The following is a 14,455-nucleotide window of genomic DNA, read 5'->3' as shown; positions in this document are numbered from 1 at the left end:
GCTGGATAGTCGAGGGCCCTCTGGAGGGTAGCCTGAATCTAAAAGCGGTCTGTCCGTTACTGGAGACGAGAATTAATACTGGTGCATTTGAATGGAGTTTTAGCATTTGTGGGTCATCGATGGAGTATGTGGGTGTGAATAAGGTGCGAGTGTGATAGAATGAGGATAAACTGGATTACATGGTGGAGTCGCCTTGCTCCGGAGCGGAGAAAGGTTGGGGAGAGCAAATTTGCATGTATGTAGGAGTTGACGAGCTGGGGATAGTAGTAAGGTCAATGTGAGCGATGAATGAAGGAACATAATTTGAGCTGAATGAGATTTTTTGAGAATGAGTGAAATAAGAGATAGATGAAAGGGTAGTCCGATTTTAAAGTGTTTCCTGAAGATCAAAGAGGAATTGGCGATCATCGAAGTTCGGTGCGAAGCGTCAAATTTTGGAACGGTGAATTGTTAGTAGGTGTTGGTCGATTATGGTGATTTGAGTATAAGCAATGCAGGTGACGGATTGATAGAGGGGAGTAGACAGTTTAGAGACTTATGAGGTGCGGCGTAATAGAATATCCCTTACTGATCTACAAAGACTGGTTGTCGAATGAGTGCCTTCTGAACGATAGTGGGGTATAATACGAACAGGCGTGGAGGACCCGTTAGAGTAGCCGGAAACGAGCTGCCTTCCCTTGGGCCTTGAGGAGAAGAATCATCCTAATGCAGAGTCCGAAGGTTGCCTGAACGGGACGGTAAGCGGATCCTTGGTCTGAAATTAAGGGCTTGTCCTGTAGGATGATGGAGTACGCTGAGCGGTCTTCGATGCATCGAGATGCACGATGGGTTGAGGTGCGTGCTGAGATATGCCTCGTCTGAGAAAGAGGGTATGTGAGATGACTGAGCATCCCGGTGCCCGGTGACTGCTCCGGAGAGAGACGGCGGCTCGGTGCCCGGCGATAGTTCTGGGGAGAGTCTGGGCAAACACACAAGCTCCCTGGGCACACTGAGGACCACTGTGAGCAACATCAGATGTGCCCCCTGTGGCCACACACCAGTATCACGCAAAACCTTGCATCATAGCAAGTTACATCAAAAGACTCAAATTACAGCAGCAATTTTCATTAGTTTACTATTATTACAAGCAATTTGGCCCACTTAAAATACAAAACTCATGTTATTCATGAGCTGTATAGTAAATTATATACAGAGTCCTGCTTTGGCCTGGCTGTTGTCGAGTTGTGGAACAAATGAGATGTACAGTGAACCTTTATTTTTTTACAGTTATTATACAATGAAATACTCCATAAAACATTGAAGCTCACGCGCCCCGCTCTCACCGGCCTCTCCCGCAGCTCACACGCGCGCTCTTACCGGCCTCTCACGCGCGCCGCTCTCACCGGCGTGTCCCGCAGCTCACACGCGCGCTCTCACCGGCCTCGCAAATTTCAATTTGGCAAGAGGTTTTCCGTACGTGTACATATTAATCCATAACGTTATTGACACACAGGTAGAGAAGACGCGGAGAGACTGTTTAGCCAATCAGAATGCAGAACACAGTGCATGATGAAAATCCGCGAAGCAGCGAGACCGCGAAAAGTGAACCGCGTTATAGCGAGGGATCACTGTATACACCTTTCAGACATAACATTTTGTTAACATTAAAACATCAATGTTCCTGTAACTCTTTGTCTGTAAAATATCTAATTACAGTTTTTTTATAAGCATTTCTTCTACCCATAAATTATCTAGTAGTAACAGGATGTAATTATTAATATCCATAAATAACTAATTTTAATAAATGTCACTAGAATATGCACAAATTTTGACTTAAATTTTACATTTTTGCAGGCCTGTCCTTCTCACTTCTCCAGTGGTTGGACACTTTGTCCAGGTTGATGGCTTCTTCTGCTTCTTGCTTTGACTTTGTGCACATCAGCTGCTCCAAAATGTGCCACTTCAAGACCATTTCTGGATGATATGATTAATTAAACTAACAGGCTGTCATAAACCACAGGTGCCCACGTTGTAACATGAGATATTTACACATAAATAAACGCAGTAGTGATGCGTCTTTTGAACCGGGGGTCTCGTGGGGCACGCGGCGCACCCTGCTGTCCGTGGCGCACCCGTGGTCCGTGGCGCACCCTGCGGTCCGTGGCACACCCCGCGGTCCATGCGCATTAGACACGCTTTAGAACAAATCCGCGCTGCACTGCTTGACTAATAAGACTAATTTCTCTGTGAATATGAGTCTGATTGAAATAAAACACACAGCGTTTTGAAACTAAAAATATAGAGAACACAGCGTGTCCCCTGGACAGTGCTTCTTCTGTCCACAAGAATTTTCTACAGTGTGTAAAATGCTTGCGCTTCCTGCTTGGTGGCCGTTTGTGGTGAATTTTATTTTCTGCGCGCCATAGATTTTCTTGTGCGCGCACTATGTGCGAGCAGTGCGCAATTGCGCAGGCGCGAATCTTAGAGGGAACAGTGGAGAGGATGAGTGGGAAGAGTGGTTGAGGGAGGGATGAGTGGAATGAGTGGTTGAGGGAGGGAGCCGGCGTGTGGCTGCTGCCGTGGGTCGGGGCAAGTGTGTGGCCGGCTGCCGTGGGTCGGGTTGAGCGTGTGGCCGGCTGCCGTAGGTCGGGGGGAGCGTGTGGCCGGCTGCCGTGGGTCGGGGCGAGCGAGGCTGCTGGCGAGGTTCGTGCTCGGAGCTAGCGCCGTGGTTTGGAGTTTGTGTGGTTGCTGCCGTGTGGCGACTGCCGTGGATCGGGGCGAGCGTGCACGGTGGCAAAGGCGGTTAGCGCTCTTGCCTCCCAAGAAGGAGATTATGGGTTCGATTCCCGGACCAGACGAACATCACATGATCTCTCTGGGTGGAGTCTACATGTCCTCCCCGTGTTACCATGGGTTCTCTCCGGGTTCTCCGGCTTCCTCCCACCGTCCAAAGACATGCATGTGTTAGGTAGAATTGGCAACTCTAAATTGGCCCTATGGACAGGTGTTGAAAATTAGCATATTCTGCTATATACACTTAAAACATTGCATCTGGTTTGTCCAATGCCCAATGTCCTTAAATAAAAATAAACAAATAAATAAAAGTGAGCGTAGCTGTGAGCTGTTAGCTGGTAGCTGAGAGCTGTAGCTGTGAGCTGAAGCTGTGAGATGAGAAGATTAAGAAAAGTGAGGGAGCGTTTGAACTCTACATTGTTAGGACAAAATTGGGAAGTTGCCAAGTCCCTATGAAAATGTTTAATCTGTTTTAAATTAAGCTGTATGACCTGGCTACCGCCACCAGGTGGAGCTGAGAGGTCGAGCTGCGGCCTTGGGGTAACGGTGACATCATCGACTGCGCGCCTCCGGACGGATGTGGAACCAGGAAGTGCGGATGCTGACGAAAAAAGGATATTTATTGTCTTAGTGTCTGAAAGAAGTGTCCGGCGCGGTAAGGTCTCTGGTGTACGCCTGCGTGGAGACCAAGCCCCCGGAAGCCAAGATGGCCGCCATTGAAACCTATGGAGCGTGCTCATTGACGCATGGTTCCAAAAAAGTTTTTTAGTTCCGCATTACGTCATCGCCATAAGGCTTTGGCGTCGGGAGCGCGCACGTCACAGCAGCGTGAAAGACTGAGAACAGTCAACACGGACTTTTGGAATGATTCGGCTTGAAATAGTCTGTTTACGTAACGTATAATGATGGATTGTTATATCCATCTATAAATATACATGTATCATATTGTAAAGCTCTGATATTTAAGACAATTATAAAGTGTTAAGATAAAAAGTCTGGTTTAATGACAATGAATTACATTTGCTCATTTAGAGGTGTAATAACGTCCTCATCATTTTCTGTAGTTTTTGGTTTGGGTATTTATTTTGTTATTAACTTTTCAGTTATTTATTTACATAATAAAATTTGGCCAATATGCTTTTTTTTAATCAAATGAGAAGAAATATAAAATATAATAATCAATTCTGTTACATAATTGAGTTAAGCAGTATTTAATTATATTCACTTTTTCCTTTTGTGTCGTTTTTGTGTCATGTCAATCTTTAATAAATACAAAACACATTTGTTTATTAATGTATTTAATAAGAATAATGAACATGAATGAACTTGTTCAATAAATGTAAATCTGTTTATAGCTACAAATGATAAATTGATGTTAGCCACAGTTTTAGTTGAGTTTTAAAGCTACAATGTGGGAGTCCCTTATTAAGGAGTTTTGGAGTCTGTACTGTTCATTATTATTATTATCATCATTAATAGAATCAGAAAAGGTTTATTGCCATTGTCAAAGAACAAAATTCACAAACAATGGAACTTGCTTTGGTGATTCAGTGCAAAATAAAAATAGTAACAATGATAAAACAACCTGTATAAGTCAAATAGAACAAACTGAATAAGATAAGATAATCCTTTATTGTCCACACATGGGGAAATTTTGTTGTTGCAACACAGTAGATACAGAGGAAAAGGACAGAAAACTTAAGGAAGTTTAAAAAACACTCTTAATAGATCGATCTTAATAGAAGAACTCTTATAAACAAAAACTCCTATAGACAGAACCTCTCATTTCTTAATAAGGAATGGAGGGGGAAAATAGAGATAAAGATAAAATAAAAACAGCGTAAGACAAAATAATACTACTAATAATGGTAAAATAAACACTCTTTTTACATCAGTTATATGCACATAAATGTGACATTATTGCGTTAAATACTGAATATCTCAGTATTTAACAAGACTTTGTTTCCATGGCTACGCCGTCTTCTGGTGAAAAGGACTTCAGTAAACTCCTCCGTTCAGCTCCATGGTTTGACTGAGCGACAAACAGAACATGTCACAGCTTTAGATTATACAAGTCATGTAACACACACTTCATATGTTTGGATTATACAAGTCATAGAACATACACTTCATATGTATTAGATTTATACAAGTCATAGAACATACACTTCATATGTATTAGATTTATACAAGTCATAGAACATACACTTCACATGTTTATCCTGAAGACACATGTGACACAGCAGTGGCTCTTCAGAAGAACAATTATCATTTAGTTTTTTTGGTCATAACAAAACAGACATTTTATAAATTCAAAGTCACTTTCTTCTGCTTGTGTTTAGTTTCCGTCACGTGTTCTCCTGAGGCTCGTTCATGAGGGTTACGTGCGCGCTCGGTGCGCGTACACCGTTCTCCGAGAGGTTAAAAATGTATTTTTAAAGTATTTTAGAAACAGTCAAAGAGTGAAATTCCTTCTATTTTATTTTTAGACTAAAAACAATTTAGCATGTTTGGTAATTTTAGAGGCCGAACTCTTGAAATGGTCAAACCAAAAGGCTGCATTCTACGGAGTGGCCACTACTCAATTTGGAGCCAGAGGCAGAACCTACCCTATCCAGATAATATAATACATCCATGGTGGCTGCCCACGAGTCCGAAGGTTCACTAGTCCGAAAATTCAGAAATTTTAAGGTTCACTAGTCCGAAGGTTTACTGGTCCGAAGGTTCGCTAGTCCGAAGATGTGAGTCCGCGCAGCGGGCTCTTCTCGCGGCTCTCCTCACCAAAGGTGTGTGTCCGCGCAGCGGGCTCTCCTCGCCTCCCTTTGCCCTACACACTGGCTTTTAAGACTTTTCTAGTGTTGATGCACTTTAATGCACACTTTTGATTAAACTCACGTATTTTCCATAACCGACTTGTTTCTGTACATAGCCTGAGCTCCTTATCGTATTATTAATGAATGAATTAACTCAAATAGCCCAGCAGTTTCGGCCGCGTGCCGCGGCTCTGTAGACACTCCCGTCTTGGCAAGCTGAATTTCCTTTTTGACTACTAAATCCTACGGTGATCGGATCACGCGTATTTCAATTTCGGAACAATCAAACTTTCACTTTTGTGTATATGATGCGAAAATAGTGTGTATAATTCGTGGATTAATCGATAAAAAGCTCTAAGAACAAACAGCTCTGAAAACGAGATGTCCGGAAGTGACATCACCGGATGGGGGGGTGATGGGGGGTGTCTCTGAAACGACAGGCCTTTAATCACACTTGGGGGTTCATGACATGGATCTATTATAATATCTGGATAGGGTGTGGCTAGCCGCAGCATTTCGTTACAACCCCCAGTGGCCACTCCATTGGTACTGCAGCCAAAGAAATCCCGCGGCCCAGAAAGGTTTTTTTCCCTAGAGCGCAATGTAACGAAAAACTGCTCGTGTTCAGCTGTAAAAGCACCTAGAGCTTTCAGAAATGTTGGATATAGCGACAATTCTTACCTATTTTTGGGTCATTGACTTTTTTAATTTTAAGATTGTTCAGTTGTCTTTAAAACGCATTCTAAGCTGGTAGCTTCGGCTACGCTCTGGCGCGCCGCTCTAGTCCAGCTCGTGACTGTCTAGACCAATCAGAGCGCGTGTAGGTGAAGTGAATGGGCCGAGATGCCTTGAAATATCCCAAATGCCACGACTGAGCTACAGGCGTAAAAATATGGATCTATGAGTTTAATAACTGATCAAATCATGGAACTAATGACCACAACGGATCTGAGGGCCCCTGAGGGCCGTGGATCTACTGCTCAGAAGCGATGTCTTTAAATTGTTTTGCCTGAGAAACTGAAAGAACGTGAGAAATGCTGCGGAAAGAAAGCGAGGAAATGGAACGTTTTGCCGGGTATAAACTAATGATGTTACGTTTCGTATCCATCAGTGTTTTATCTGTATGACACAAGCAGCATAAATACTGACTTAATCATGACTTTAGCATAAATACTGACTTCATCATGACTTTAGCATGTTTTGTGATAGATAAACATGTGAATACATTTGACATGTTGTAGAATGATTGGTATTTGGCGGATAAAAAAATCTGTGATTTAAGAAATCAATCTTAGATCATACGTTTCATGTACTTAAGAATCAGAATTATTTCCATTGTCAGAGAAAAAGTTTACAAACTATTTTATGGTTTTATATTTTATTTGCGATAAACCACAAAACACTGAATAATACACTAAAATATTGAGTCATGACAATAAATAGATTTGGTCAATACATATACAAAATGTACAGTTTTGCACTATGTATATAATATAATCAAACTGGCGTGTAAAAAACAAATTGCATTAATGAGCAAATGTTCTGATGTAAAAGTGAAGAAGCAGCACACCAGCATCAGACCAGAAGGTGAAGCTCATATTTTAATAGCTCCATGAGTGAAAACGGCTTGATTTTATGACGACGCAGTGGCAGCTGCTCTCTGCTCTCTCCTCACCTCGTGTTCTGGTCAACTTTTTCCGGTTCAAAATCCTTCAGTTTTCTTAAAACCAGTAGTTTAATATTTTGCTTTATCTCACACTGGGCTCTGCGCTGCTCTTGTAACTCTCTCTGATTGGTCAGCGCAATCACGTGGCACGGAAACTTGGGCCGCACGTCGCTGGAAAGCTAAAGGCATGCGACACTGAGCAGCTCCTATTGACTTAAATGGGCGGCCATCTTGGCTGCTGGGGGCTTGGTTCATGATCAGACTGACCCAGTTCATTTGGTATGTTGCACAGGAATGCAATATGAAGATAGAGGTTGTGTTGGAGATTCAAACACCTGCTTGTCTCCATGGTGATATTGTTTTGACTGGAATGTTTCACTTAATGGCATCATTTTTATTTCAGAGGATCTGATCTGTGCATGTCAGTTACTCGTCAAATCTCGAAGGTTAAGCAGGGATGGGCCTGGTCGGTACTTGGATGGGAGACCACTGGAATAACAGGTGCCACAGGGAGGCAGTAGTGCACACTGTCATTGTGTCCTTGGGCAAGACACTTCACGCACTTTGACTCCAGTGTCCAAGTATGCTGGTGTATGAGAGAGTGAAAGTGGGAAGGATGGAAATTCCATGACTACAATCTGCTGTGCATGAACATGCACTGAACAAGCAAATAAACAAAACATAAATAATAAAATCTAAGGCAAAGCAATATTTTTTTCCTTGGAGGCGAGCGGGTGACAGAGCTTCCACCAAAAAAGTTACCCATCTCCCTCATGTTAAAACAGTTCTTACAGTTCTTAACCCGATCAAATACAGACGGTGATAAAGATGATGTAGAGATTTAAAGGTGCCATAACATGCTTTTTTTCACGTTTCGTAGTCTATCCTAAGTGTATAATTGATAATAATAAGGGTTGTGCAACACCCTTAACATAATAGTTAAGAAATATCACCCAGACCTTGGACCCCCTCACCAACCCGGAAATGCAAACGGCTTGGTTTGATATTCGCCCCCACCCTTGCGAAGAGCGATCTGGCTCCCCCGCCCAACCCGTGACGTAGCCCCACAGCTGTCTGCTCCGCGATGCGCAGCTCCGCGCCAGTGAAGAAGTGATAGAACTTCAGATCAACACTGCTTTGAGCCGAAATAAATCTGGTGTTTATTCTACAGCGTGCGCAGAACAGATATATCTATATATATATATATATATATATATATATATATATATATATGTATAAAAGTCTTATGTCCATCGCACTCTTATTTCCTGGTTTTTCGGTATCGGATAGAACTTCTCTCCGTTTATTTTCCCGGTTGCTGCATCAACTGCCTCATAAACCTTCACCATTGTGATAATAGTAAAGAGTGTGATATCATTAATGACGTTTTGGGCCTCTTTGAGCTGTGTTTCGTCGTAAATCGAAGCAGAAAAACTCCGGGGCTTGTATTGGGAGACGAGCCTGCAGCAGCGCTGAGCCGGGGGGGAAGGGGCGGGAGGCGGCAGGCGGGAGGGGGAGGCGGGTAGAGAGGGGGGAGGGGGAGGGGGAGGGGGGATGATGACGCGTGCCTGTGAACACCCCCCGTCAGTTTGGAGATTCGAGGAAAGGAGATAGTCTGTAATATAGCTAAACACTGCGGGAATCAATCAAAAAAACACTCTGGGTACATATATGAAGCACAAATAGCAATGTAAGAAGGTTAAAAGCTCTGAAAAGTCGATTTTGCATGTTATGGGACCTTTAAGGAGGGTGCACGGTGGCAAAGGCAGTTAGCGCTCTTGCCTCCCAAGATCATGGGTTCGATTCCCGGACCAGACCAACATCACATGATCTCTCTGGGTGGAGTCTGCATGTCCTCCCCGTGTTACCATGTGTTCTCTCCGGGTTCTCCAGCTTCTTGAGAGCTTCCAGCTTCCAGCAAAATTGGTAACTCTAAATTGGCCCTAGAGAGTGAGAGTGAACTGTCTATATCTATGTGTTGGCCCTGCGACGAGTTGGCCACTGTCCAGGGTGTACCCCGCCTAAGGCCCGAAGTCACTAGGATAGGCTCCAGTCACCCGTGACCCCGAAAGGGAACAAGCGGTAGAAAATGGATGGATGGTTTAAGGATGAGACAGAATTTAGTTCATTACAAAGTATGCTGTGGAATATTTTGGTTGATCACTGACCATATAACTAACATATTATGCAATACATACTTTTAGGAGGTTTTAACCAGACCCAGGGGCCAAATAACCCTCACTTTTCATGGCCCTCTGGCTTCCTGGTGAATTGGTCCACATTATCCTGAGAAGAACTTTTTACTGATAGTTTAAGCCTACCATTGTAACCTCAACAAATATATAACAAGTTTAAAATACTCAGATAAACACTTAAATCTTTATTCTCCTACAAACTAGCGCCATGTCTCTGAAAACACGGCTCTGTATTTTTTTCCATTTCTCTGTGATAGTGTGACATTTACCACCATGTAGATATGGTCTCTCAGTGGGCCATGCCAACTGGTCAATGCCCTATATCCATATCTCGTTGGAGCTAAGCAGGGATAGGTCTGGTTAGTACATGGATGGGAGACCACTGGAATAACAGGTTCCACAGTGCAAGAGGAAATATTGTTGTGTCCTTGGGCAAGACACATTAGCCTCCTTGCTTCGAGTGTTCAAGTATGTATGAGAGTAAATGTGTGATGAAATAAATATAGAATACTGATTCACGTGTCACAGATATGTGCTTATTATTAGCACAACGGAGCGCATCGTATCTCTCGTCTCCCGTAGATTTCTGTCCACTTCTGCGTCAGCTCAAACTGTCTTTCTCCGTCTTCATTTTGCCCCGTACACTGAGGGAACTATATTATGATAGATCCATGCGCTTAGGCACGCGGGAACGTGGGGACGCAGCTGCAGGTGAGCGATAGGTGCGTTTTATGATTGATACGTGGCAGGACAAATGATTTATCCACGCCACGAGGAAATATGATAAAAAATTTGCTGAAAAAAATCGTCCATTCCACCTTTATTACATGTTTTCCACTATTGATGAACTTTCATTAGCACAGTGGGAGGTATGCTTGTGATGGTGTTCCTTGAGATGATTTATGTCTCGTATCGTTACATGGAACACCATGGCTTTCGAGTGCCCTCAAAGATAGAAATCAAGAGGGGAGAGATCTGGGGATCTAGGGATCTGGGAGGTCACTCCATGGGACCACGCTGACCAATCCTATGAATGGAAACTTATGGCCCACCCTGTGTAATACTTTATACACATGAGCTTCACGTGAGCAGCTCACGGCGTCGTGAGGTCTCGTCCCCATTTCAGGTTATCTGTCCTGTCTAATAAAGCCTAGGGACCAAACATCCTTAAACAACAAAAAGAATGCTTCGTATGCTTTAATAATTAGCAATATTTGGTTGTAGAATTAAATTTTTGTTCTGCAGGTCATGTGGTTGTGCCACGCAGTCTAATGAAAAGTTAACACAACCTCCACTAAGGATTTATACACAGATTCTATCATTTGGGAACTGACCCCAATTTATAGATTTTTAAACTTTCTTCATCTTTAGTTTACTCAAAGTTATATTGTGATTGATTCCGGCATGTTTGAGTTAATCCTGTATTGTCCTGCAACTGAGGCTCAAGTGCTCAGAAAGATCCTGTTTTCACCTTCCCCCTATCCTCACCCACAATACGTGTAGAGTTCTAAAAGCAGAGTAACTTTTCAGTAATAAAAACATGTACACAAGTTTGTTGCTTATTACAGTGACACTATGTAACAGGAAATCAATGGACCTGTTTCTATTAAAAAGCCTTTTTAGATTTTAGAACAGAATGTAAAATGATGATTTGCTTATGTTATAGTTCTGGTAACTGAAAAAAAAAAACATAATAGGTCTCCTTTAATAGTCGATTTGCATAATATGTCCCCTTTACGTTTGGTTTGGGTTCGTTCACCAGACGATAGGTTACAGCTTGATAAACATCTTAACAGTCATTATATATTAGACATACAAATTTGCAGTGACCACAGCAAGATGGCGTTGGCAGATGGACCTGACTAATTGTATGAGTGGTCAGAGAACAGCAGTCTTGTGTAAAAATAGGCCACACCACCAAAACAAGATTTCTGCACACGGTTTCTCTTTGTAACTTGTAATCAAAAACCTTGGCTAAAAAAAACGTCAACAGTGTTAGGAAGCGACCAATCAATTTCTAAATAAGGTTGATAATACAAGAGTTATACAGACAGTTATTACAGACAATACATTTTACATAGAGTGAGATGTCATCTTTTTACATTAGCTACTGACTATTTGAATAAAGATCTTAAAGGCGCACTGGACGATTTTTCGGCGATTTGAGAACGCAGGCGGAAGTGCGCATGCGCACTCCCCCGTGCGGACTGATACAACACACACGTGTGTTTGTTTATTAGCGCGACGGATCGCATCGCATCCCTCGTCTCCCGTAGATTTCCGTCTACTTATGAGTCAGCTCGAACAGTCTTTCGCCGTCTTCATTTTGCCCCGTACACTGAGGGAACTATATTATGATAGATCAATGCGCTTAGACACGCGGAAATGTGGGACGAACCGCACGCGGCTGCAGGTGAGCGGTAGGTGCGTTTTATGATTGATACGTGGCAGGACTAATCGGCAGTCCACACCACGAGGAAATAAGACTCAGATTTATGCCAAAAAAATCGTCCATTCAACCTTTAAGGCTACGTTCACTTCATTTGAGTTTTATCCATGTTTATGTTGTTGTTTCGTTTACCTGGAGTTGACCAAGACAATAAATAGTCCCACTTCCGAAAATTGGTCTATTTTCAGATAGTCTGAATGTGATTTTTTTCAATTTTGCAAATGTCCAGTATGATGATAGTCCAGCCATTGCACCAAACTAAACTAAACTAGGTCTAAAACAGACTAGGTGCAAATAAGGTTAAACTAAATCTTAAATAATCTACAATAGCTATATTAGTTAGCTGAATAAGGGCTAACTCAGAGGAGGACAAAAATGAGGATTAAATGTGGATTTCACTTTGATTCAGGAAGTATTTGAACTTCAGAGGAATCCACATACCAGCTGAAGCATTTGTGTGCCACAGTTTGAGAACCACTGTAAAACATAAACAAATATCTGACCTGTGACTTGCCTGTCACAGGTCAGATATTTTTACTGTAGAGACGAGCCTTTTTACAGTAAAAATGCATGTTTTGTAGTGTTTTTGGTATGATAGATATTTTTAATACCATAGAGTGGAACATTCAAGGATCCAGAATACACACTTCTTCAATACTTTACAGTCGTTATTTTCACTCTTTCCTCCGTCACGCCTCAAGCCAAATTCAAACAGAAATGTGCAATCATGTGAAGCATGTGCAATCAGTTGTATCATTCACCTATCATTTATTATATATTTGTGTTGACGCAGACGGACCATGCATATCTCTGACCCGACTGATATTGAGCTGTGGACAAATACAGAGATATAACAGTCTGGATATTCCATACTATTCAAATCTGGTCTGTCTTTAAACTAAAATTAACTTGGGTGCTTGGACGAGCTGCTTGTGGACTCTTAAAAGTGGATCTTTAATTTGTGATTTTTGTAAGGATTAAATGTGGACAAAGTTCAACTCTTTACAGCTCCACATGTATTGTTCACTTACCTAATGCATTCCCAGCATCTTTAATATTCACTGCAATGAGTTTCCAAGCACTTTTCTTGAGTTTCTGAGCAGGTTTTGCCCTCCAAGGTAAAGCTAACAAACATAAGCATGCTAACAGCGCACTTAAGTTGCATACCTATAATCCTCTGTACCTATATTCCTTGGTACCTATGTTTCTCTATATATGTTCCTCTGTACTCATGTCCCCATTTTCTAAGGATGGGGGAACTACGGTACTGAGAAATAATGGTTCCTAGTATTTTAATAATGTCTCGTATTCCCCGGGGCCGCTATGGGTCACCTGCACCGTATTTCACAATTGGACGTACCATTGTTTTCAGTAATAGCGACCCCGGGGAATAGCGGTAATGAAGAATATAAGGCTGACCACACACACTTCCCTTTCCTCTCGGAGAATAAAATGCTGTGGTCTCATTTTCACCAGAATCACATCTTTTACACTATATCTATCCTGTGACAAATCACATGTTACTTTATTACACTTTATCACATTCACGTGATAAACAGTGTCGGTCAGATACAGCCCCTTTAATCATGCAACCTCACTTGATATGCCACACAAGCAAAACAAAAAAACATCTACATGACTACATAGCAAGTGGCAAACCCCACCAGAAAACTTACATAGTGCAAGTTATTACCACATAAGCTTTTTTGTCTTATCTGTATTTCTCGTTCATACATTTAAAAAGACGGTTTCCCAGTTCTGTGCTTCAATATTCAGATTACTCAACAGAAATAGCCTTTACTTTTGGACAGACTGTTGTTACTATGCTTCAGGTGAGTGGCCTCTCTGCGTTTCCGGTCGAATGTTTCCACTGATAAGCAGCGCTGCGTCGGAAGTGTTGGAGTACGAGTGATGACACGTGGACTTTGGCTGCGCTCCACTGTCCCATGGTAACTGTCCCATCAGAGCCCATTTGACAGGTGAGCTTCTGCTGCTACAAGGTCCACTCTGCTTCTCTATTTCTCTGGACTATTTTGTGGTCCAACTGACAAATAATGATGTCAGCAGTTTTGATCAGGCTAAAAAAATACTTGCCACTATTTTCAAAGTTATAATGAAGGGAATAGGATGAGCCCTTCTGATGATGTCATGAGGTGAAACAAGGGCAGGATGAAAATGAGACCTCTGTGTGCCATCTTCATCTAAATCTAGAGCGTTTTATTCTCCACAAAGCAGAAAGTGCGCTGTTGACGTGCTAATGTTTGTTATCTTAAGGCTCTGAACGTGGTGAAAAGCACTTATAAATTCATAGAGGTGGTCCCTCTGTAGAGAAATGGACCCCGCCCTCTGAGTTTGACGAGTGACAGGTTCTTTACGTGTTGCACCAACACCATGAAATCATTAATTAACTAAATAGATGTTCAATTATTGTTTAAATGTTTCTTCAAATTATTTATTGACACATTTAATTAATTGTTCATTAAATTAATGAATTGTACATTTAATTAAAGTATTATTCTTTAAATTAATTACTTGTACATTCAATCAATTCACTGTACTT

The sequence above is a fragment of the Eucyclogobius newberryi genome, unplaced genomic scaffold (assembly GCF_026437365.1).
Source record: "Eucyclogobius newberryi isolate DKJ021-1_F unplaced genomic scaffold, fEucNew1.0.hap1 SCAF_10, whole genome shotgun sequence".
In the NCBI taxonomy this organism is placed as follows: Eukaryota; Metazoa; Chordata; class Actinopteri; order Gobiiformes; family Gobiidae; genus Eucyclogobius; species Eucyclogobius newberryi.
The sequence above is the reverse complement of the archived record's forward strand: the minus strand, read 5'-3'. Positions refer to the sequence as shown.